Source organism: Homalodisca vitripennis, chromosome 2 (genome assembly GCF_021130785.1).
Source record: "Homalodisca vitripennis isolate AUS2020 chromosome 2, UT_GWSS_2.1, whole genome shotgun sequence".
Lineage (NCBI taxonomy): Eukaryota > Metazoa > Arthropoda > Insecta > Hemiptera > Cicadellidae > Homalodisca > Homalodisca vitripennis.
In genome coordinates this window covers 10,644,645-10,670,961 of record NC_060208.1, presented here as the reverse complement: position 1 = coordinate 10,670,961, position 26,317 = coordinate 10,644,645, and positions in this window count along the sequence as shown.

Sequence of the window (26,317 nt, the reverse complement as noted above, 5' to 3'; positions counted from 1 at the left end):
TAACTCATGCCACCAGTGCTGTAGGCACCTATCATAAATCTATAACGCTGCCATTTGTGCCCTAGACACCTGCCATGAATCTCTAATGCATGCCATCAGCGCCCCAGACACCTGTCATGAATCTATAACGTATGCCATCAGTGCTTCAGGCACCTGCCATGAATCTATAACGCATGTCATCAGTGCCCTAGACACCTGCCATGAATCTCTAACGCAAGCCATCTATACCCCAGACACCTGACATGAATCTATAACGCATGTCATCAGTGCCCTAGACACCTGCCATGAATCTCTAACGCAAGCCATCTATACCCCAGACACCTGCCATGAAACGAGAACGCATGTCATCAGTGCTCCAGGCATCTGCCATGAATCTATAATGCATGCCATCAGTGCCCCAGACACCTGTCATGAATCTATAACGTATGCCATCAGTGCTTCAGGCACCTGCCATGAATATATAACGCATGTCATCAGTGCCCTAGACACCTGCCATGAATCTCTAACGCAAGCCATCTATACCCCAGACACCTGCCATGAAACGAGAACGCATGTCATCAGTGCTCCAGACACCTGCCATGAATCTATAATGCATGCCATCAGCGCCCCAGACACCTGTCATGAATCTATAACGTATGCAATCAGTGCTTCAGGCACCTGCCATGAATCTATAACGCATGTCATCAGTGCCCTAGACACCTGCCATGAATCTCTAACGCAAGCCATCTATACCCCAGACATCTGACATGAATCTATAACGCATGTCATCAGTGCCCTAGACACCTGCCATGAATCTCTAACGCAAGCCATCTATACCCCAGACACCTGCCATGAAACGAGAACGCATGTCATCAGTGCTCTAGGCATCTGCCATGAATCTATAATGCATGCCATCAGTGCCCCAGACACCTGTCATGAATCTATAACGTATGCCATCAGTGCTTCAGGCACCTGCCATGAATATATAACGCATGTCATCAGTGCCCTAGACACCTGCCATGAATCTCTAACGCAAGCCATCTATACCCCAGACACCTGCCATGAAACGAGAACGCATGTCATCATCAGTGCTCCAGACACCTGCCATGAATCTATAATGCATGCAAGCCATCTATACCCCAGACACCTGTCATGAAACGAGAACGCATGTCATCAGTGCCCCAGACCTACATGGTAGCTACATGTTATGTGGTTTGAGGACACTGGTTCTAATTTAGAAATTTAAATTAGTAAAAAGAAATTGGAACTTGCATGTTAAGTAGTTTGAGGACACAAGCCCTTATTTGAAATATATGATTATAAGTTATTAAAACGGAATTGGAAGCTACATGTTTTGTGGGTTGAGGACACTATACCTAATTTGAAATATGATTTAAATGATTAAAAAGCAATTGGAAGCTGCACGTTGTGTAGTTTGAGGAAACTAGTCCTAATTTGAAATATGATATTAAATGAGATAACAGGGATTGAAAGCAGCATGTTGTGTGGTTTGAGGACACTGACCCTAATTTGAAAATCGTTGTAGATATAGGAGCAATAATTCCATTATATTCCAAACAGATGCTTAATAGGCTAAAGCTTATTAGCTTCCCAACTGAGAGATCAGTCAGATATTTTACATTCTACACTAAAATTTCTGTTCTAACTATTAAGCAAAATTAAACAGATCTATTAAATTAGTGATTATAATAGCGTGCAACACAAGTGTTCAGTGTCGAAGCTACTTCAGGCTTTCAGGTAACATCAGCGGCTTACCGGGACTGGAAACTCATTAATGCGTGACGCGACAATATAGCGTCATCAAAGGATGGGATCACGGTCATTATTTGTGGTGGCCGGTATTAAGTACGCACACCATGATGGATCTGGATTGGATGCCCTTTTGTCGTAAATTTAGTGCTACATAATTCAATGATAAAATCTTAAAATTGTTGCGTTGTGCAGGTATCAATAATATCATTGGTATCAATTAAAATTGTTAAGAAAAATTGCAAAACCGCCATTGTATGTATCCAATAAAACTTTAAATCAAGGTTTGATCATCCCAACAGTCAAAGAAGAAATTATCAACTTCATTCGCAATTATCTTTCATATTGGAAGATCATCCAAACCACCTTGAGGTAAATCTACTTTTTAATTCTAAAACTATAAAGACTCCACCGAACTTCTATCCTGGATCTACCTTTTAGGTTCTTGATTTAATTATGTTAGTGTTAACAGTAGTTAACATCTAACTCAATTGAAATTGTTAATGTTTCTTCTCAAATTGAACATATAGTAAATAAGTAAAATGTTAAAACAATATTGTGAGTAAAATAGTTACCAAAATCTCAAATACACATTTGTAATTCAGATATATGAATTTCTCAATCGTAGCTAAAAGAAATTAAACCCTACCATAACTTTATTTGAAGGTCTGGAAGGATAAAAGTGGTGACCTTTTTAATTTTTCAGGAGAGCCAAGAATAGTTTGGACATCAAGTAAATTCTGTGCAAGTGATTTTGTACTTAATTTATCTTAATTACTTATAACGTATCTAATTAATATTTGAGGTGAAAGTTTAGTTAAAAATATCACTCAAGTAGTCCTTCTACAAAAAATCTTACCAACATCATTTTTCAAAGGAGATCATTCAACATTGGTCCAATGGATTTGTGCAAAGGAGTTCGTTTATTGGACGTAATCCTTTATTCTAATATTAGGAAAATGGTTATGAGCGCATGATGTAAAATAATACATTCAATTTAAAAGTAATAATATAGTAAAACAGTTACATATTTGATTATCAAATTTACTATTAAAAGTACGAACAGAGTGTTATGAGTTCATCTTGCTTAATGGAGTAGTAGGTTCGCAAAGAGGTCTTAGCTTTAATTTCGCTCAACTTGACTAATCTCTGGAGATGGTGCATTGCTTTACTCATGTGAATGGGTACTGGAATAAAGCAAACACCACGTGAGATCTATCTCTTCCTGTACATATGTTTTGTAAAAGATCACAGTGAAAATCAACTTATTCTCAAAGAATAGTTGTGGAAGTGTATACTCTTCATTTTTCAAGGATGCAGTGTAAATTCTTCATTTGTCATGGATGCAGTGTAAATTCTTGATTTATCAAGGATGCAGTGTAAATTCTTCATTTGTCAAGGATGCTGTGTAATTTCTTCATTTGTCAAGGATGCAGTGTAAATTCTTCACTTGTTGTCAAAGATGCAGTGTAAATTCTTCATTTGTCAAGAATGCAGTGTTAATTCTTCATTTGTCAAGGATGCAGTGTAAATTCTTCATTTGTCAAGGATGCAGTGTAAATTCTTCATTTGTCAAGGATGCAGTGTTAATTCTTCATTTATCAAGAATGCAGTGTAAATTCTTCATTTTTTGTCAAGGATGCAGTGTACATTCTTCATTTATCAAGGATGTCGTGTTCCTTCTCACAACGCCCACAAGCTCCCATGCTCCATTGAATGTGGTCCGGTAAAGAATTCGGTTAGAGTATTGATTTATAAATAAAATAAACCTCCTTTATTGGTCAGATTTGAAATTGACTACATCCGTAGAAAGGTGTTAAGTAGTGCGTACACTTATGGCAAATATGTTGTTCAGTAATATTATCGGAGGTTTTGGTTTCTGGTAAAATAATTTGAAACAATAAACGGTCAAAGGGTTTTTTGTGTTTCTAAGGTTTTATTTTAATGTTTTTGAATTTTATAACCAAGCTTTAGGATTTTGGAAGGGCCATTCGACTATTGCAGTCGAGGTAACTGTGGCTTCGAACGAAGATGTTAGGCGACTTATGGTGACGTCCAACTAGCGCTTGGACTGCTCCTAGTTTTCAAACGAACTATATGTTTTATTTATTCCTTTTAACGTAAAAGCAACCATAAAGCAGGGTCAGCTACTTTGTGTGCAGCGTAGTGTTACCTGGGAGATTATTTAGCGATATTGTTTTATATTCTAGAGCCTCTGAAAGTACGACCAGCATATATGTGTGAAGTACAATTTATAAGCATGCCCAGAACTGTGTCAACTCGGGATGGTTATCGATTGTATAATGTGTGAAGTTAGACTCATCGATAGTTATAGCCCACCCTGTGTTGTCTCGGAGTTTTATTAAGGTACCTTCTGTTCTAAAGCGCCTCTGAAAACAGGGTAAGCTGAGATGTGTGAAGTACAATTTATAAGCACGCCCAGAACTGTGTCAACTCGGGATAGTTATCGATTGTTAATGTGCGAAGTTAGACTCATCGATAGTTATAGCCCACCCTGTGTTGTCTCGGAGTTTTATTAAGGTACATTCTGTTCTAAAGCGCCTCTGAAAACAGGGTAAGCTGAGATGTGTAAGTACAATTTACAAGCACGCCCAGAACTGTGTCAACTCGGGATTGTTATCGATTGTATAATGTGCGAAATTAGACTCATCGATAGTTATAGCCCACCCTGTGTTGTCTCGGAGATGGTGTGGCGATACTTCATATTCTACATATTCTACAGCGTCCCTAGCCAGGCAGAGCCAGGTGATACTGGTGGTTGATGCCTTGGTGTTGCAAATTGGGATTGTCGGGCTCTTACAAAATGTGCAGAATTGTGAGATGAATATTAGACGCCTTGGTTCTGCAAGCTGATATTGGTGAGCTCTTATATCTTATAAAAGTAAATAATTAATATCTTACTGACAATATACCAACTATAGTTGGAAATAGTTTAATTATGAGAGGTCTAAGCATTCGGAGGTCGTAAAAAGAGTGAATTTATCATTGAGTTTCATTATAAGGAGTTGTGAGAGTTTCAAAAAAGTTGAAAATAACAAAAAGTTATTTTCAACCCCTATTTGATGGTCTCTAGGCTTGAGTTTGCCTTAGTTTATTTGGAATCCAATGTATTGGCCAGTGCTTTGTTAAGGATAGTTTGGAGTTTTACTAAACAACATTTTACTTTATTAATTGTCGATTTCTGTTAATTTCCGTTGTTTTCTTATCTAGATAAAATGATAAATATATGTAATAAATAGTTTGTGCACACCATGCACTACATGTCCTATTCTGCAGTAGTAACCCGACCCTCCACGCCCATGATACCGCGCTTCCTTGATCTTCTGTTGTAGTACTCTAGGTACTTGTAGTGTAGGGAGGGGGCGTTACTGTATAGGACCATTTTTTAATCGGGTTTTTTTCAAAATCATCATATAAATTTTGAATCATCTAGTGTAGTTTTTAAAGAATCTTCCTGGACTAAAAGAAATAAAATTGAAAGTGCATGTATGGCAGTTTAAAAAAATAAATTTCATTTCCCAACCTTCCGTAAATTTCAGTGATATTTTTATACCATTAGTGAAAGAAGAAATCCATTCCAAAATTATGAATTGCAACACAGGCAGTGTTGCCACCTTCACCTTACATACCCGAGTATCACATTCGACTTCTATTCTACTTGTAAAGTGTTTACGTTCCCTCAACTTTTCTACTCAGCAGTTGGTAACTGTACACTGTAGTCTCGCAACTTCTTCACACGGAACTCCTGAATTGTGTAGGTCTCGCTACTTTATATTATTAACGTTATACGAGTATATTTGCATAACATCATACTGTATTTTTCGCCCCTACATAATTTCATGAAACTAATATAATTATAAATCATTTTACAGTTATTTGTTTCATTAACCTTCATATTGATAATACGGAACTTTAAATTACGTAACAATTAAATTGACGTAACTTTACATTAAGTCACTATTAATTTGATATTAATGCCAGACCTTTTCAACTCCACAAAGACAAGGATAAATCCGATTAAAAATGTACAATGACAGTTTTTCTGGAAGATTAAATCTTGTCTCCAAATAAAACAATCTTGTTTACACTGTTTTAGAATTTGAATGCACAAGTTTAAAGTTGGTACGCGTAAAAAGAAAAATATGTTTTTTCCCATTCCAACTGCTATGATAAAAATTATTGTTTGAAATAAATGGGTTAAGAAAGAATGCAAAAAGCTGTCGTTAGATAACCTATGGAACTCATATGAGCTGATTTTTTTCAATACTTCTCAAAATGATAAAAGTCGAAGTTAAAAGTACGAGTCTTCGTGGTTAATCTGTAAATTTTAGGGTATTCGTATTTCGCTGCATCGAATGTAGTGAAAATTTAATATAAGAAAATATACTGTATTCTAAATATTTGATAATCATGTAAATGAAACCTGATTATGAGATTTTTTAACTACTAAACGTAGTTGCTAAGTACGTCCTAAACAAAATTTCCGAGTTTTATTCCGGGCCGAAGGATGACCTAACGGGTGAACAGACCCTCTCTTACATCAGGCTCAAAATTGTAATTTAAACTAAAAAATTGTTAATAAATATCTTAAAAAACACCTACGTGTTAAAACTAGTTCGAATTATAATTTTGAGTTATAAATAGTCAAAAACTTTCTTAGTAAACTCCTATGTGTAACAAAAGATGCGAAGTTGTAATTATGACATAAATTTCCAATAACTTTCTTAGTAAACTCCTATGTGTAACAAAAGATGCGAAGTTGTAATTATGACATAAAGTTGTAATTATGACATAAATTTCCAACTTTCTTAGTAAACTCCTATATTGTAACTTTTCCAATAACTTTCTTAGTAAACTCCTATGTGTAACAAAAGATGCGAAGTTGTAATTATGACATAAATTTCCAATAACTTTCTTAGTAAACTCCTATGTGTAACAACAGGGGCGAAGTTGTAATTATGACATAAATTTCCAATAACTTTCTTAGTAAACTCCTATGTGTAACAAAAGATGCGAAGTTGTAATTATGACATGAATTTCCAATAACTTTCTTAGTAAACTCCTATGTGTAACAACAGGGGCGAAGTTGTAATTATGACATGAATTTCCAATAACTTTCTTAGTAAACTCCTATGTGTAACAACAGGGGCGAAGTTGTAATTATGACATAAATTTCCAATAACTTTCTTAGTAAACTCCTATGTGTAACAACAGATGCGAAGTTGTAATTATGACATAAATTTCCAATAACTTTCTTAGTAAACTCCTATGTGTAACAAAAGATGCGAAGTTGTCATTATGACATAAATTTCCAATAACTTTCTTAGTAAACTCCTATGTGTAACAACAGGGGCGAAGTTGTAATTATGACATAAATTTCCAATAACTTTCTTAGTAAACTCCTATGTGTAACAAAAGATGCGAAGTTGTAATTATGACATAAATTTCCAATAACTTTCTTAGTAAACTCCTATGTGTAACAAAAGATGCGAAGTTGTAATTATGACATAAATTTCCAATAACTTTCTTAGTAAACTCCTATGTGTAACAAAAGATGCGAAGTTGTAATTATGACATAAATTTCCAATAACTTTCTTAGTAAACTCCTATGTGTAACAAAAGATGCGAAGTTGTAATTATGACATAAATTTCCAATAACTTTCTTAGTAAACTCCTATGTGTAACAAAAGATGCGAAGTTGTAATTATGACATAAATTTCCAATAACTTTCTTAGTAAACTCCTATGTGTAACAAAAGATGCGAAGTTGTAATTATGACATAAATTTCCAATAACTTTCTTAGTAAACTCCTATGTGTAACAAAAGATGCGAAGTTGTAATTATGACATAAATTTCCAATAACTTTCTTAGTAAACTCCTATGTGTAACAAAAGATGCGAAGTTGTAATTATGACATAAATTTCCAATAACTTTCTTAGTAAACTCCTATGTGTAACAAAAGATGCGAAGTTGTAATTATGACATGAAATTTCCAATAACTTTCTTAGTAAACTCCTATGTGTAACAAAAGATGCGAAGTTGTAATTATGACATAAATTTCCAATAACTTTCTTAGTAAACTCCTATGTGTAACAAAAGATGCGAAGTTGTAATTATGACATAAATTTCCAATAACTTTCTTAGTAAACTCCTATGTGTAACAAAAGATGCGAAGTTGTAATTATGACATAAATTTCCAATAACTTTCTTAGTAAACTCCTATGTGTAACAAAAGATGCGAAGTTGTAATTATGACATAAATTTCCAATAACTTTCTTAGTAAACTCCTATGTGTAACAAAAGATGCGAAGTTTGTAATTATGACATAAATTTCCAATAACTTTCTTAGTAAACTCCTATTGTGTAACAAAAGATGCGAAGTTGTAATTATGACATAAATTTCACCAATAACTTTCTTAGTAAACAACTCCTAACAGTTTAGATGACTGTTTTACGAGTTCCCGTGATTGATTATAAAGGCATGTTTATATTGTTTGTATCAACAGTAAGGGAGTTTTCACGATTTAGATATCGCACTGTTTTACGAGTTCCCGTGATTGATTATAAAGGCATGTTTATATTGTTTGTATCAACAGTAAGGCGGAGTTTTCACGATTTAGATTCGCACTGCTTTTACGAGTTCCCGTAATTGACTATAAATGCATGTTTATATTGTTTGTATCAACAGTGGCGGAGTTTTCACGATTTAGATTCGCACTGTTTTACGAGTTCCCGTGATTGATTATAAATGCATGTTTATATTGTTTGTATCAACAGTAGCGGAGTTTTTACGATTTAGATATCGCACTGTTTTACGAGTTCCCGTGATTGATTATAAAGGCATGTTTATATTGTTTGTATCAACAGTAAGGGAGTTTTCACGATTTAGATATCGCACTGTTTTACGAGTTCCCGTAATTGACTATAAATGCATGTTTATATTGTTTGTATCAACAGTGGCGGAGTTTTCACGATTTAGATATCGCACTGTTTTACGAGTTCCCGTAATTGACTATAAATGCATGTTTATATTGTTTGTATCAACAGTGGCGGAGTTTTCACGATTTAGATTCGCACTGCTTTACGAGTTCCCGTAATTGACTATAAATGCATGTTTATATTGTTTGTATCAACAGTGGCGGAGTTTTCACGATTTAGATATCGCACTGTTTTACGAGTTCCCGTGATTGATTATAAATGCATGTTTATATTGTTTGTATCAACAGTAAGGGAGTTTTTACGATTTAGATTCGCGCTGTTTTACGAGTTCCCGTGATTGATTATAAATGCATGTTTATATTGTTTGTATCAACAGTAGCGGAGTTTTTACGATTTAGATATCACACTGTTTTACGAGTTCCCGTGATTGATTGTAAAGGCATATTTATATTGTTTGTATCAACAGTAAGGGAGTTTTCACGATTTAGATATCGCACTGTTTTACGAGTTCCCGTAATTGACTATAAATGCATGTTTATATTGTTTGTATCAACAGTGGCGGAGTTTTCACGATTTAGATTCGCACTGCTTTACGAGTTCCCGTAATTGACTATAAATGCATGTTTATATTGTTTGTATCAACAGTAGCGGAGTTTTTACGATTTAGATATCGCGCTGTTTTACGAGTTCCCGTGATTGATTATAAATGCATGTTTATATTGTTTGTATCAACAGTAAGGGAGTTTTCACGATTTAGATTCGCGCTGTTTTACGAGTTCCCGTGATTGATTATAAATGCATGTTTATATTGTTTGTATCAACAGTGGCGGAGTTTTCACGATTTAGATTCGCACTGTTTTACGAGTTCCCGTGATTGATTGTAAAGGCATATTTATATTGTTTGTATCAACAGTAAGGGAGTTTTCACGATTTAGATATCGCACTGTTTTACGAGTTCCCGTGATTGATTATAACTAGGCGTGTTTGTATTTTTCTATCAACAGTGGCGGAGTTGTTTCGATTTAGGTACAGTTTCGAGTTTTAGTAATCGTAGTATCTACACATGTGACGTATGTGCTAGTTGCAGTAACTGATAGCGATGCAATCGTAGTCGTAATTTACAAGCACGACTGACCCTTCAGCATCAGCGATTACTTGGTTTGATGTTTATTTTTTACGATGGAGGGATTGTGAAGTAAACAGGATTTCTTTCCGGGCATTTGTCATCGTTTAGTGACACAAAAAATCAGTAACACTACGTTTCAAAATCTTCAATTCGATCTCTTCTTCTGGTAAGTTTTACCTGAAGAAGAGTTCTGATTGCAGATTTCGAAACGTAGTGATACTGATTTTTTGTATCACTGAATGATGGCAAATGTTTGGAAAAATCTTAAAATTATATTCTAATTATTTTAACTACAACCCCAATGTGGTTGTCAACTATAGATTCAGAAGGTATAATTCAATAACGATTATTATTATGTCTTAAAATAACAACTTATAAAAAGCTTTGTGATAAAAAATACTCAGATACCTCAGTGTGATCTCCACACGACCACAATATTAAAGTTTATCGGAACTCTTAAGAGTTTCTGTACAGTTTACCTGTAGATGGTGGTTCCTACATGGCGGTCACAATACTACCCATGGGTCACAAACACCGTGAGGTGTTGGCGACGAGAGGTTGCGTGCAGTTGTCGCGAGTGACGTAATTGTATTCAAAGACGTTCAAATTAACCCGTTTAATCCTCACGCGACTTTGTCATTAACCACCCGTCATTTTTTTCGCGCACTGAAGAATAAAACTTTCCAAAATATAACTATAAAATGAAATAAAGATTACAGTATTAAAGTTATTCTGTAAAGAACTTGACTGTACGGTTTGGGGTTTATTTTTTAAAGTTCAACGAACCATTAAAACCAATAACTATAACATTGAATACGCCAGGTATTTAAATTATACTGGACTCAGTCAGCTGAATTATTACTTTGTTCTAAGTAAATTCCAATTACTGACCGAATCAAACTCCAAAAATACTTTATTCTCTGGTTGACTTGTTACTATTTAATGCGAAGTGTTGGAAACTTTTATATACTTTTGAAAACCTTTGATCCATCCAGGGTTTACCAACACACTCTACAAGATTTGTCATTTGGTAATCATGAAATAGAGAAACTTCGGGATTTTTTTATGTATACCATTGGCTGGATAGAGGCAGATAAGCAAAGAAAATAAATAAAAATAAAAAGGAAAGATTAGAGGACTTTGGACATATGCCTTCGTTATATGTTAGACAAGGTATAACAAACACAACATTTCTAGGTTTGGAATCTATCCTCTTCGTCAGGTGAGAGAGGTATTATTAGAAACAAAAATAAAGAACAGAAAGAAGAAAAAGTATTTTTGTATTGTACTGGACTCCAAGCAGCTTTTGGGTACGTTTCAACTCTTTTCTTTCCCTGAACCCTGTATCTGTATCAACTCAGGATATTAGTGACAAATGTATTATTTAAAGTCAGTTAAAAAGGGTTAGTAGGTAAAAGTATTTTTGAAGTAAAAAAACTCTCTGAAAATAGTGCTGTATAAATAAGAATGAATACTGACAAAAATTATTGTATATTATAATGTTTTGTGCATTAATATAGAATACAATTTTGAATTGTATTGTGTAATTATATCGAAGTAATATAAAAGGATGATACAGGGTGATTCCGATAAAAATGCGCATTTTCAGGGTCGATCGAGGACGTGAAAACAAATTTTTTCCAATGCACATTGGGTCGCAAATGTTCCATTTCCGAGAAAATGTGTGAAATATTTACTTGTAAACAACGCGTAGTGTTCTCTTTGGAATTCGGCCAAGAAAATGCAAAAACCTACTGAAATAAAAAAAAAAAATAAAAGAACCACTTCATGCAAAAAAGAATGTAAAAGAATATTAATTAAAAAAAATATTATTAAGCAGTAGAAGTGGGAGAAAGCCCCCGACTCTTTCAAAATGTAAGAAAGTTGATGTTCGAAGTTCTCAGCTTTGCATCGATACAAACGGGAGAAATGCTGAACATTTGCTGTATTAGTAGTTTTTTACATTTTTATTCACAAGAAAGCGTTTTGAAAATTCTAAATTTTCTCGGGAAAGAAACATTTGTGACGCCATGTGTATTGGACAAACATGTTTGTATTCACATCCTCTATCAACCCTGAAAAAATGCGCACTTTTATCTGAATCACCCTGTATGTAATGTGAATGCAAGTAAAGATTGTGGAATAAAGGAAATTTTGAGCGTTATTCCGAACTTCGTTGTAAACACAGTATACGAAACTACACAAAACCTGCACACAAAACCGCAACACAAATCACGCGAGTGGATAGACTCAGCGGTGCATGGGTACTAATATAAATACTCATTACGGCAACACAAAGGGAATTCGTTGCCTGTGGTCGGTCGTCGACAGTACAGTACTGAGTAGTGAGAGGAGAATCGAATACAGAATAGAATAGTATTCGAATACAGCTCGGGTATTCAAATATTCGAGTACTTAAATCGAATGCTTCTGAAATGAATAAAATATTTCTGGAAGAATCGAACTCAAAACCAAGTATTCATTCGTTTGGACTAATAATATTCAAATACAGTATTCAAGTTCTGTATTCATATTCATTGCAGGTTATAAAAGAATGTATGCATTTTATATATATATATATATATATATATATATATATATATATATATATATATATAATATGTTTTCTGGAGTACATAAACCATGGGTATGACATGTTTGCAAGAGGCACAAACAGGCAAAGGATTTTCCCACCTTTTTGGCAAGGCAATTCCAAATAACCACGAAACAATGGGTTATGGGAGAGAAATAAGACAAGTCTAGACTTGTCTGTTAGAAAAAGTATTCGAATGCAAGGCTGTTTTTGAATACACAATATTCGATTCATTTAAGTATTCGATTCTCCTATCGTTAGTGCTAAGCCGCCGAGACCCCACCCGCTTGCTCTAGTGTGTATTGACAAGGTAGCACTCGCTAAGCGTGCACGCAGCTTGATAAAACGCAAGTTTAGTGAACATCGAGCCTAAAAGACGATGACGGGCTTAATCAGGGTATATACAAGACAGATGATGGGCGGGGAAGGAAGGAAGTAAAGAGATCCGAGTATTTGGTTCAGGAGATAAGGCATTTATTTCGAGAAAATTTCCATTGATAACACATTTCGGTACAGGGAAGATAAAAGGAGAATTAGTATTTATTGGTTATTCGAGGAGAGATTTGTTTGCGGATAAAATTGTGACTGTAAATGTTAAGCGTGCACTGAAACCAATTTTCCTATAGAGTGGAATATTGTACCATTCGCTGGGTTAAGATTAAACAAATAAAATAAACGAAAAATCCGTTACAATGTAAATTAAATGATAAAATGCCTTTACTTACAGAAGCAACGTTAGGAATAAAAGTTCTCTCTTCCACTTAACCTCTAAACACAAGAAAATTAAATAACATAATTCCTATTACAAAATCGTAACTGGCATGTAAAACAAAATTACGTTTAATAATTAATTATGATATACCATAAAAAATTTTAATTTGAGTATATTGGTTATAAACTACAACAAATCTATCTTTAATACAATAATCAACTAATAGACTTTGTGACATCCTTGTCAGCTTTCATTCTCCATTCACTCAGCTTACACGCAGTTACCCCAAGTGTGACCACAAGATCCAACAACCGTCTCTCCCGCCGAGTCCGCAGCAGAAAGGCCCTAACTTCAGCTGAAAAGCGCTCGCGCTTGTCAATAATTCGGATAATATTTGCTTTTGGCGGAGCCCAGCTGGGAGCAGGTGGACACTGTAAATCTGAAACAACGCTTCAGCCAGGTCAGAGATTAGAGGGTTGAACTTTTGAAGGTTACCGAATAGGTGTTGGGACCAGATTTCAGTAGCTCAGTCAGGGGAGCATTGAAGGGTTGTAAGGTTCACGTACTGAGAGTGGCAGATTTACTTTTTAGTTATATGACCATTGAACATAAAATTATTGAGTTTGGTGGATCCACTTCTCTCTGTTGAACTCAGCTTTTAACAGCAGTTTTGACGAGTTTATTGCTCCTGGCTTGAACATGCGTACCTTTGTTCTCCTCCGTAGACTAGTGAATATAGTCTCGGCTATCTAACTGAGAGATCACGGGTTCAAATCCCGGAGAGGGCCAATCGTGCATATAAACGAATAAACAATGTACTTTGCAAATAAATAAAAAACAGTGCACTTCAAAGCCAGAATAGATAAGCTGAGGCTTAAAAAAGAAAAAGAACGTACCTTAAAGTGGTCATGCTCGCTCTTTCGTTAACGGATTTTGTTAAAACCCGTTGAAATTGTAATAGAAATTGCAAAAACAGATGGTATGTTGTAGAATTTTATAACTATTCGGGGTGTTGGTCCTTTAACTGAAAAATATTTCAACGTGGCCCATTTTGTGAATATTAAAGCAGATCAAACAATTATTTTTTAAGTTTTCTTCTTATTTGTCATTACCTATGTTCAATGGTTTGCTTTATTAGTTCTAGAGATAATAGTTTTCTTATAAAAATATATAATGGCGGATTGTGCCTAACGTCATATTTCTCGACCTATATGACACTTTATATGACATTTTTATATGACAAGTTAATATGACATTTTTGTATGAACGCATAAGTACTACTAGCAACGGAACTTTGTAATTTCCTTTTATGAACATCTTGTGTATACATATAAATATTCGTATTTGGTAGTTTTGAATACTGACGGACATGATCGGAGTACAAACATCAATTATTTTATTTTATACTAAATTAAGATATTCTAATACTATCAACGGTTAAACACATTGTAAAAATATAAACTGTCAGTTAAAGTACGTCAACGTATCTGTACAGTTTGTGGCAAATCAACATGTACATGAACCACTTTATTACAAGGTGGCGTATTAATAATTTATGCAAGTATATTCCGCACGCTCCGTGATATAGTACCAACAAATGTAGTTGTTTCTCTCTTCGTGTGTTTATTTCCAACCTCCGTGGTGTCGTGCTTCATTAGCACCAACTCTGTTGCGTGAGAGGTCTTTTAAACAGAATAATTATAAAAACCAGACATAGCAGTACTTAAAAGTAAAATACAATTTTGTGTTGTACCGTTGGACGATAGCACATGAGGGTGGTGACTTCTGAGGTCGTAGTAATAAATACTAGAAATGCAAAGTTTCTTATAAGTTCAGTTTAATTACGAAAACTTACAAGCACCACTTTTAGATAGTAAAGGAAAAGTATGTAATGCCACGTTGCTGCCAATTTGAACACAAGAACTAAAAACGAATATCTTCTAAGTGGGCCTAAAATATCCAAAGTTCTCTGGAATTAAGCCTACGACGTTCTACTTTATAAAACAATAAGATTTCACTTCCCTTCGCAATAAGTAGACTCACAACCCGGGTGTCGGCGTCATGGCACGAGACATTGAAGCTGCAGTCTAAGAACGGTTATTTCTAGAAGAGGAGTAGAGTTGGGAAACTGGTAGCCATCTACTCAAATAATATGTGCCCTGTGAGCCGTGAGACACGTGGGACACGTAAACTCGCCTAAAACAAATTCGCGACGGTATTAGCCATTTAATGATACAAATTACTATTTATAAAAAACGTGTTCGCCATAAGGATGACGCCACAACTTTTATCTATCTCAATCAAGCAAATAAAAGATCTTCAAGGGTAAGTAACTTTACTATTTACAACTTTACTTTACGTTACATTCATTTTTATACGTTTGGCATCAAAAGGCTAATTTAATAATACGAAAAGATAAATTTTACTTACGGACAAAGCGCGCGAGGTCTGCTCGGTCACATAGTTGGGCTGCTACAAAGGGTTAGAAGAAGATATTCATACGCGTGCCAATTAGTTAGTTTCTCCGCCCAATAATTTAGTTCCGGAACATTGGATAAAAATAATATTAAATTATACTGGCTGACTAGGTTGCGAAAATTACATTATATGAAATTTAATTAATCAATTAACGGTACAGTGTTTATGGTAAATTTGAGAGCTTAATCTGAAACAAGTTCCCATCAAGTTCCCAATGGAAGCGCAGTGTAGCGGGTACAACGGTTATCGCAAGATAACCAGATCAAGCAACGTCGAGCGTGGCTGCTGCTTGGATAGCTGACCGCATAGTGATCCTGTTCTTGCAAGCAGCCCGCCTGCCCGGCCATTGGTGGTGGTTCGGAAGTCACCTTTAAGCCGTTGGTCCTCACATTGTGTTAGAGAGGGTTTCTCAACTGTAACTTCGCCTGGTAAAATAAGACATCTTTATTTTTACTTTACTTTAAAACAAGGGTCCCACCTGTTCGCTTCACGGGCCGCGTCTACAACTTCGGATTATTGCAAATGTACATTCAGACTTAACAAAAGGATACAAAAAGTACATGCAGATTCTGAGATAGTAACACTTCATTGTGCTATGCACTAATTTTGGAACAGTAGATATTTACACCGAATAAAAAGGCTTTTTTATTTAGGGCACATACATTTCGACTTTTCAGAATATAAAGGTAATGTTGGATATAGAAAAATATACCTCATCTAAGTAAATGGTTTGGCCAAATATATCAATCCAACTGTAATAAGTTTACACTTCTTTACAACACAATTCACAAGACGCACCCTTAGATGCTATCGAGTATATTGTAACATTCTCGAAAGAATTAAGTTTTAGGCGTTACGTTTAGCCCAATATGAATGGCAATATGTGTTTGTTAGCAAATATAGCATAATGTTGCGTATTGTACATAAAACTCGGCATACTACAGAGTAAAATGTCTTAAGGAATAAGTCTATAAAATAACAATCTGTGATACGGATATAAATTACTAGCAGTTCTCAAATTACAAATTGCAAATGTTTCAATCATGGAAAAGATTATATTACTGTGGTGTTATCATTCAAGCTGCGACGCTTGCAGGAAAGTGGATTTAATAATGCAATAATCTATAAATTTATAGATTATAAACATGAATACAAATTGGTTTGTCTGTCTCAATATCTACAATCTTCTTCAATACATTTCAATAAACAATCTTCTCATAATTAAAAATGAATCGTAAAATGTGTAGCTAAGAGTTAATCTCGAGAAAGGCTACAACAATTCGACTATTCTTTTGTGTTAAATAGTTGTTGAAATTGCAAGAATGTTTATATGCAGAGAAAGATGTAGAAAGCTACTATTTACGTAACACAATCAACATTATTGGCTGTTATTATTATTGGCTCGTCTCTACACTTACCCTGCCTGTGTTGTGTCTCAGTCTTTTATTTTATTATTGTTTTTCAAAACTGTTACCTACGTAATATTTCATTTCTTGTTTTGCATCGTTCTTGTTAAGCATCTTTCTTTGTTATTGTTATAATATTTATCTATTTATTGTTACACATTACTTGTTATCTATTTATACTTTCTTGTTATGCATCTTACAATTCATATCTATTTGTTTCATTATGTATTCTATTGTTTTGAAACTTACTTGTTAAAATGGTTATGCCGTTGAAATAATAAAAATAAAAAAATAAAATAAAATAAAAATATTTAATTGATACCAAACAGCTGTTGATATTAACAGTTTTTTTTCAATCTCTTCTAAGCCTCAGCTCTTGGCTATGCTGGCTTGTCTGGGTCACTGTGGCTGTTATTGCTGTCACATCATGATGGGACTTCCACGGGATTTGAACCCGCGATCTCTCAGTTAGAGAGCCGTGACTATTATCCACTAGTCTACGGAGGAGGGCATATTAACAGTAAAAAGAGGCACAGACATTTATTTACATTTAAGAACAGTGCTTGATCGGTAGTGATCCAGATAGCTAAGACAAAGTTGATATCTAACTTTTACTCCAGATTGCGCCATTGACGAATTCCAAACATTTAATGCATTGGCAATATTATTTAAACATTGTTAAAAAACTTATTTTAATGAACAAAGCTGTGTATGCTTTCATTTAAGGTACTCGAAACTGGTGGGCATTGTGTATTGAATTTTAAGAGTGGCTTAAGGAAAACAGAAATGAACACTAACATGCCTCAACAATACATTCTTTCCCAGACTACAGTCCGAAAAACAAGACTTATATAACACAAAATCTTAATCACGATAATTTTGAAATAATACATGAAGTTGATGCGATTCCCTCCTCATTCCCTCCTCTACATAATGCGAAGTTCTCCACATATATTTTCTTCATCGGGACAAGAGGAATGAATCAGTATGGCACTGGAAATATAAGAGTAAGTAAATTATAAGACCAGAAAGTAGACGTTTTTTGACCGAAGTAGATCTCAGAGAGCTGCATACGTGAATATTTTTTTTATTTGGGCTACAATGCAAACTCAACTGTGACACTATAATTAAATCAAAACGGTTGGAAATAGACATATTTTGACCGAAATAGCTTTCTCAGTAAGACCTATGTATATCATATTTTCTTCACGGGGACTACATGAAAATGTAATGACAGCTTAAAAGTCTTTTTGATGGTGAGATATTTTTGTTCAATTTTCTTAACACTAATTGTATAATACTTAAATTTTCAAAACTTGTAAATATGATATATTTTACTAGGTGCCAATAATAAAATGTCAATATATATCGTATATAACAAATGCCAATAAAATAATGCCACAGCTTTTGTTATATAGATTGTAACAATCCGTGTTTTGAATTTTGTTGACTAAAAATATTAAATATTTTAAAATTAACGATCTTTAGTAGATTAGCATATGTTGAAAATTTTAACTTTGTACCTTTAATGGTTGTTAAAAAAACTTTAATGTAAAAAAACAAAACAGATGGAATGACGGAAAACGATTCATTTTAGGACATCCATGTATATGAACTTTTTGGTTTGTTTTGGCCCCAGGAACAAACCTCCTGAAGTTTGTCGGTGTATTTCTGTTACACTCTGTATATTTATGCAACCAAATTTACAATGTGAACATATAGAATTTTTAATATTATATTACACGTTAGAATGGTTAAGAAATAATCGTACAATATTACTTTTAATATGTACTCTATATGTTGTATATAAATCTGTGCATTTCTCTCTAAAGAGTCTTACCTGACGATTGCGAGAAAGGTGACTAGTCTGGTCAGTCCGGGTGTCAAAACTGTCACCCTGCCCAGATAATCTTCACGGCGCGGCGGTCAGAGCACATGAGGGATGCATCCTCTGAAAAATTTATTTTATACCAATAGTCGACACTTGTTTGGCAATATTTCATCAGGACCATGCCAATTCCACTCTATCCGCTAAGTCGGGGGCTTCTTTTATTTATTCCAGCACAACACATCTATAATTACTAATATACATTTATAATTGTATACTGATTCATGATACTACGTATGAATCGTAATTGAGTAACACTTTTGAATCCATGCTAAAAACTTTAAAAATATTATGATTTCATGCCTTACATCATTGTAGGCAAGTAATTAATTTATTTATTACAGTATGGATGCCAAACCCACATTATATTCGTTCATTTGCAGAATACTAAATTTTTATAAAACGCTAGCAGTTACCCGCGGCTTCGCACGCAATTTCGTAGCTGTTGCACCTGTATGAGTATTTATGGTTGGAGTGAATTGTATTTCCAACGACAATGTTGAGTTCGCCTTCTTGCTACGATGAAAAAAATTGTTAAAAAGTGTATATTCATGGCCATTGTAATTTACTCCGCCTGATTATTTGTTTTACCAAAGTCGATTTGGCCTTTTCCTGATCAAGGAAATATATTTATAAACACAGTTTTGAGAAGCCTACTTCTGTCAAGAGACAACTAAGATTGGCTTAAAAACACTCTTTAAATGTACAGTATTAGTTAGACTACTTAGTCTACATGTATTGCTAGCAGTTACCCGCTGCTTTGTTAGAAATTTAACGCATTGCAAGTGTATGACCAGATGCATGATGGGTTTTACAACAGTCTTAAATATCTAGTAAAAGTTAGATAGTAACTTTGTATTTTATATCTAATACTTAATATTTGATATAATATTATAAAAATGTAAAATTAAAAGTACATTAACAATAATACTATTTACGTACTTGTTTCTTTATAAACTTAAAAATATTTTAGAAAATTTAGAGTTGAAATTGGTAAATTATTTCAAAAGCACAGTCCAGCGAACTTTCATCTAGCATAGTTCTTGCCGACAGCTTCAAGGGGAGTCTTCAGAGTAAAATTTTGATAATATTATGTTAATAAGACATTTTATAAGGTAGATGAGTACTTACCTGATCGCTGAAGAGTGTTCATGCATTAAAAATTTATTGTAAAGGACATAAACATTGAAAGAGCCATTATCTCGTATTAGGACGCAATTCTTCCCGTATTTGGATGGTCATTCTATCTCACATAGGAAATAAAAACGGTTAATATTATTTTCCGAAGAAAGGGAACCTTTCTCATCCATCAAATCCATCAAACAAATAATTTTAGAAATGAGAGGGAGTTCTGTAAACTCAATATTTACGCAAGCATTCCGGCAGAGCATTCCACTGTATATACAGTGGCAAAAGGCACACTGAACTGTGACACTGGAATTATCTTACATCGGAAAGAGATGACAAAGGTCGGATGTATCTATATATGTGTAATATGGAATTTTATACATACCTGTATATACGCGTGTAGGGCTTGAGAAGACTACGTTGGTCTAAAATCATCTTCTTCCGGCAATTTATTCTACTTTCGATGGAAGAGAGCGAAAACTCCCTATTGAAGTTCAAGTAGTCGGAGAAATTGGGACTTGTTGACTCATGGTGACAAAGAAACATTCAGAAAAACAATATTTCGCACAAACTTTATTCCGCCACTCAGACCATTCATAACATTTGTTGCGTGTATTTTATACCTCGCAAAGCTTTTCGTATAACGGCGGTACTTACGTTTTAATAATATACAGTATAATAGAAATAATGGTGATCACGCGATGGCTGTAATTTTTACGTTCCTTACCACAACCAATAAAGCGTTACGAGATTATGGCCATTAGCATTTGCGTAACATTCCAATCTTGGACATTTCATAACATTCATCAGAACCTACACTTTCTAAACGTTATTCTTACTACTTTTTTTACTCTTGAGATTTCAATATTGCTGGCGTTCAAAAGATTTGGAAGTATACAAGTACATAGAATAATTAAAAGTGAACATGTTAACAAGCATAATAAGAATTGATTTATAACTAGATCACGCCCAAGTTCTTACAAATGTATATGCTTATAACAATATTTGTCTTGTAAGGTTTTTGAGTAATCGAAACTTTTACGAGTACATTAATATGCAACCCTGAGACCAGTGTTCTACAAATGTTTACACTCAATGCAGTGGGTGATATGCAATCGATAGCCAGTCTGTAATCTATAGACAATCTGTAATGTATATACAGTCTGAAATCAATAGACAGCCTGAATTCAATAGACAACCTGCAATCAATAGACAGCATGCAATCAATATAGACAGCCTGCAATCAATTGGAAGTTGGTAATCTATAGACAGTCTGCAATCTATAGACAGTCTGCAATCTATAGACAATCTGCAATCTATATACAGTTTGAAATCAATAGATAGCCTGCAATCTAATAGATAGCCTACAATCAATAGACATCCTGCAATGTATATACGAGCCTGCAATCAATAGACAGCATGCAGCTAACTAGTTTGTATTTGAATGATTTATCTTCAGTCTTCTGCTAGGATTAGTCTGTAACTTTAAATTTTTTGTGCTCTGTGGATTATTTCATTAGTGTTATAAAAATGCCTAAAGGAGAAAGAAGGAGAGTTGTTATTTACCTAAGTATTATTGTACACGTGATTGTAATGTAAATATGCCTAACTCAAGTGTGATTGTAATCATAGATATGTCAGAAGATAGGCCGGATGATTCTGGACCTTATGAGGTTACAAGCGTTTCTAAAAAGAAACTTGGAGATATAGACTATAAGTCTAATGAATTTTAAGATACCTCAAAGATAGATAAAATGTAAATATTGTTATGAACTTGTCACTATTCCCAGACGTTTTACTTTATTCAGTAAAATGTGTCAAATGTGAGTCTGTAGCCTTAGAAATGTATAGCACAAAACTTTAAAGTTTTGTGTGCTAAATAGAAGTTGTATTTTTCACGTTGCAAATTCATTTTTGTCCTCTCCTAACGTATGGAGAGGTGGAAATATGATTTCAGGACAAGACTAGTCTATGGGTTAAAGGCCATCGGGAAATCTCGAAAGCAGCACAAGTTCTATGTATTGTCACGAATATAACTCCACCACCATCTATATTTGATAGGTATGTAGCAGTACTAAGTTCTGCTGTTAAAGATGTATGTTTCTTATCTATGTATAATGTTATTCGAAATGCAATATCAGTAAATGAAGATGTAAACGATATTACAATTGCTATTGACGGCATATGGCAAAAGCGAAGCCATGTTTCTGCGATTTGGCTGAATATAGTATCCAGGACGATGTGTGATTTTATAAAACTGGTCAAAGTAAAATCAATTTGGCTTTTCATTTATTCACGCGAAGTAAGCCTAAAAAATATTCGTTCTCCAGCATTGTAGAATACACAATCGTGAAGGTTCTCGGCATCACAGTTGACAGTTACTTTACTTTGGGTCTCTTGTATTTCATCATATATGAGCCAGACTAAGTTGAGTTACCTTTGCTTTAAGGGCACTATACGACTTGATGGACTGGGGAGCTTTGCTCGCAGTATATGACGGATTTATGCTCTCTCATGGTTTATATGGTGCAGGTGTGGAGAGGCTCTGCTTATGTTCACAGAGCTTTCATTGAACAAAAAAGTTGCTCGAATTATAGATCTCTTTTCAACTCTTAAAAGAGGTGCTTTCCACGGTTTTTGTGAATATCTTTCCCTCTCTTTATATTCTAAACATAATTTTAATTGCTCCAATTAAGTTAGGATCCATTACAACAATCAAAGAAACCACGGGTTTCCCAGTCAATTTGGACAGCCCTTTCGAATTTCAAAACATCATCTAGGTTAGTCTGAGAGATAAAGGTGGCACATGCGGGCATTTTGTTTCTTAATAAACTTCTATTAGTCAGACAAATAAAAGTCGAAATGAAACTTTAAAACTTTTTTTAGACAATGAGTTTTACAATGCACAGGAGTTTTTAATTAGCTTAAACTTGTTGGAATTTGAACCTTGCGTGTGACATATGTAAATTGAAGTCACTAAAACTAAGAGATATAGTTAACATTTATCTATTCACATAGTAAACTTGCTGTTTCCCGCGGCTTCGCGCACTTTTCGCAAGCTTTACCGTGCTTGAGCACTTCTGTTTCAAGTGAATTATATTTCAAACTCCAGTGTAGAGTTTGCCTTGTTGCCACAACCAAGATCAAGATAATCTGTCGAAAGTGTACGTTTGTAGCCATTGTACACATACATGTACTTTATTCTAAAGTGTTCTAACACTCAAGCTTTAGATCAATCATACATTTATTTTAAAGACAAATATACATCATAACTTAGCGCCTTCAAACAGTATTTGGCAATTTAATATACGTAATTGTCTCGAATTGCAGTTTATAATGTGCAGGCGCTTTGAAAACTTTTATCTTGCAGCGACGCCTGGTGGCTAGTTACATCAATGCGGATAGCATATAAACCTTCTCCGTGGAGAAATACATATACGTACAAATTTTCATAATGATCGGTCAAGTAGATTACGATTCTTTAAAGGACATACAGAAAAACATTCATTTTTTATATTGTTTGTTTTTTGTGTTTCACTTATCATCCTATTTCAGTCATTTTTGTGAAAAATCCGTTGGGGGGGGGGGGGGTGGGGGGGGGGGGGGGTGGGGGGGGGGGGGGGTGGGGGGGGGGGGGGGTGGGGGGGGGGGGGGGTGGGGGGGGGGGGGGGTGGGGGTTACAATTGTCCGTTGTATTTGGACAGTCATGGAAACGTAAACATTTAGATCAGCTCACTATTAATAAATAATATTACACTAATAATACAAAAAGATTACAATGCATATTTTCAGGAATGGGCTTTGAAACTAAATAGATTTTGCACTACATTGCTATTAACCCCTTTGGACCGCCGGCTGGGAGCCACACTATTAGTTGGCTACGCTGTTATTGCGTGGTAACCTTGAGCGCCGCGGGGCCACTATAGTGGACTCTGTGAACTTTACGTCTTTGTCCTTATTAGTTTAACACATAATTTATATAAAAATATATTTATATCAACTGTTGAATTGTTATTGACTCTGTTTTCATTTTTTTCAACTCATTAAAATACTTGATATTTATCTTGTTTCTATAGTAACAAGTTGATATCTTCATCCTACAGTGGATATTTTTTGAAATTATTTTGAACTTTTTACTTAACCCTTTTCCATCCCAGACAACTTTTTTTAAAATTTTTTCCAAAAAATCCTAAGTATTTTTTAACTAATGACATACCCAAAAATAATCCCAGGATCCTTTTAGTTAATTTTTGGTCGTTGTTTTACTAGAGAAAACCCCATAAAAAATTTATTTATTGAACAAATTTATTAGTTTAAGTGTTGTATTAAGCTTCCTAAAACATGTTTATTATTAAATAACTCATAAAATAAAATATAAAAGAACATGGCAACATATTTACAATTAACTTTTTTTTAATAATATGTACTTACCAAAAAATTATTTTGAGGATTTTTTTACTTTGTTCGCGTTGTTGGATTTTTGGGGACATACAAAAAAATTATTTTAACCAAGATTGATTAAAAACACTTGACAAAACCATATTTAACCAGTCATTTCAAAAAAAATTCCATACTTCACACTGATATGTTGAGAAATAAAAAAAGTTCTGAATTTTTTTTTTAAATCCACTGTAGTTTAAGAGTTTTCCCCAGTTTATAAACAACGATATGGTCATATCATGTTCCACTTCTACATAACATATAGTATCTAACCAAAACTATATTGACGATGTCCCAATAGGCAAACACATGAAACTATTTCATTATTTTTAACTCTAAAAAAAAATACTCCTAATCCTAACAAAATAAAAACTAAAAATTTACCATCCGTCAATAAAATTTTGTTTTCTGTTTCTTTAGAAAAACATCTATGGGAAAAGGGATAACATTTATAGTGGTGCAGGCCCCTTATTTGCATGTTAACAAACATAAAAGTAGACTTTTTATTTTCCCTCCACTTCCTTGTACTTTCTGCACTGCACACACAGCAGTTTTGTGTCTTTATTTTCTGGTATTTTTTTCAATAAAAAATGATTTTGTAACCACCACGTTGTTTGCATTACTTTCGGTACTCATCACTTCATTTTGATGAGTACCTAGGCCTACTCCTCTCACATGTGCCCATTCATCAACCAAGTTTGATATGTATTGAAGCCTACTTTTACAGGATTATCTGTGTTGTTTTTGTACAATGTATATAAATTTAAGACCATTCTAGAAATTATATTAAATGTAAGTTTGCTTCCAAAATTTGATGGTTTTCCTTTCATTGAAATAATGATATAGCATCTGATCATTTCTATCAATCCCTCCCATAAAGTCATTGTACTCCCTTATCATTTTTGGTTTACTTGTAATACTTATGTTATTACCCCTCTCAACAACAAGCTGGAATGAAACCCAACAAATACTGCTGATAAAATTCAGCACAGTTGATGACGCAACACAAAGAGAAAGAAGTAAATAAGTTGTTGTGCAGTAATAAAACATTATAGCGTAATAAATCGATGTTTTTATAACGGTATATGTTATTCCGAACATTTATATATAATTTATATAAATATTACGAGTTAATAAACATAAAAAAAAAATTTTTTTCTTAACGTCCGAAAACCGGACGCGGGGGATTTTTGCGATGTTTTTTCGAACGTCCGGAAAAACCGCAATTTCTGGTGGAATATATTTGTAACTTTTAGTATATGCTCAAAACAATACGTACTTTTAGGTTATAAAAACGTTATTTGAGCCCAAGTTACTTATTCAGTGTGTTTTTGGACCTCAAACTTAAGATTTTTTATTTTTTTAATTACGACAGGCATACATACTACTAAACAAATGTAAAAAAAATAATAAAACTGTAATTTATTACATCAACTGAAAGTACATTCTCTTCCCCTCAAAAACAAAACCAAAACTAAAAGGCTAGCTCGAAATTTACGAAAGTTATGTAATTTAATATGTGACCATGCAAAAACGGGTGATTTTTGCCGTGGCCGGTTATTGGATCCGTGCGGTGCTTAAAATAAACGTCTGGCTGGTCTAGCGAACGACGGCGCGCGGGAGCGGCGGCGCACAAAGGGTTAAAAAGGGCTGTCTGTGTCTAAGTTTTAAAATGTGTAAACTTAAACTCTTGAATCAGTACTAATTTTTATTTATCTTGCTTTAACATCAACACCAATAAAAAAAAACAATGGTAAATGGTTCTAATTTTGAGTTTTATTATAATTCCATTCAAGTCAATATAATTTTAGATCAGCCTCATATTTTATTTGGAATA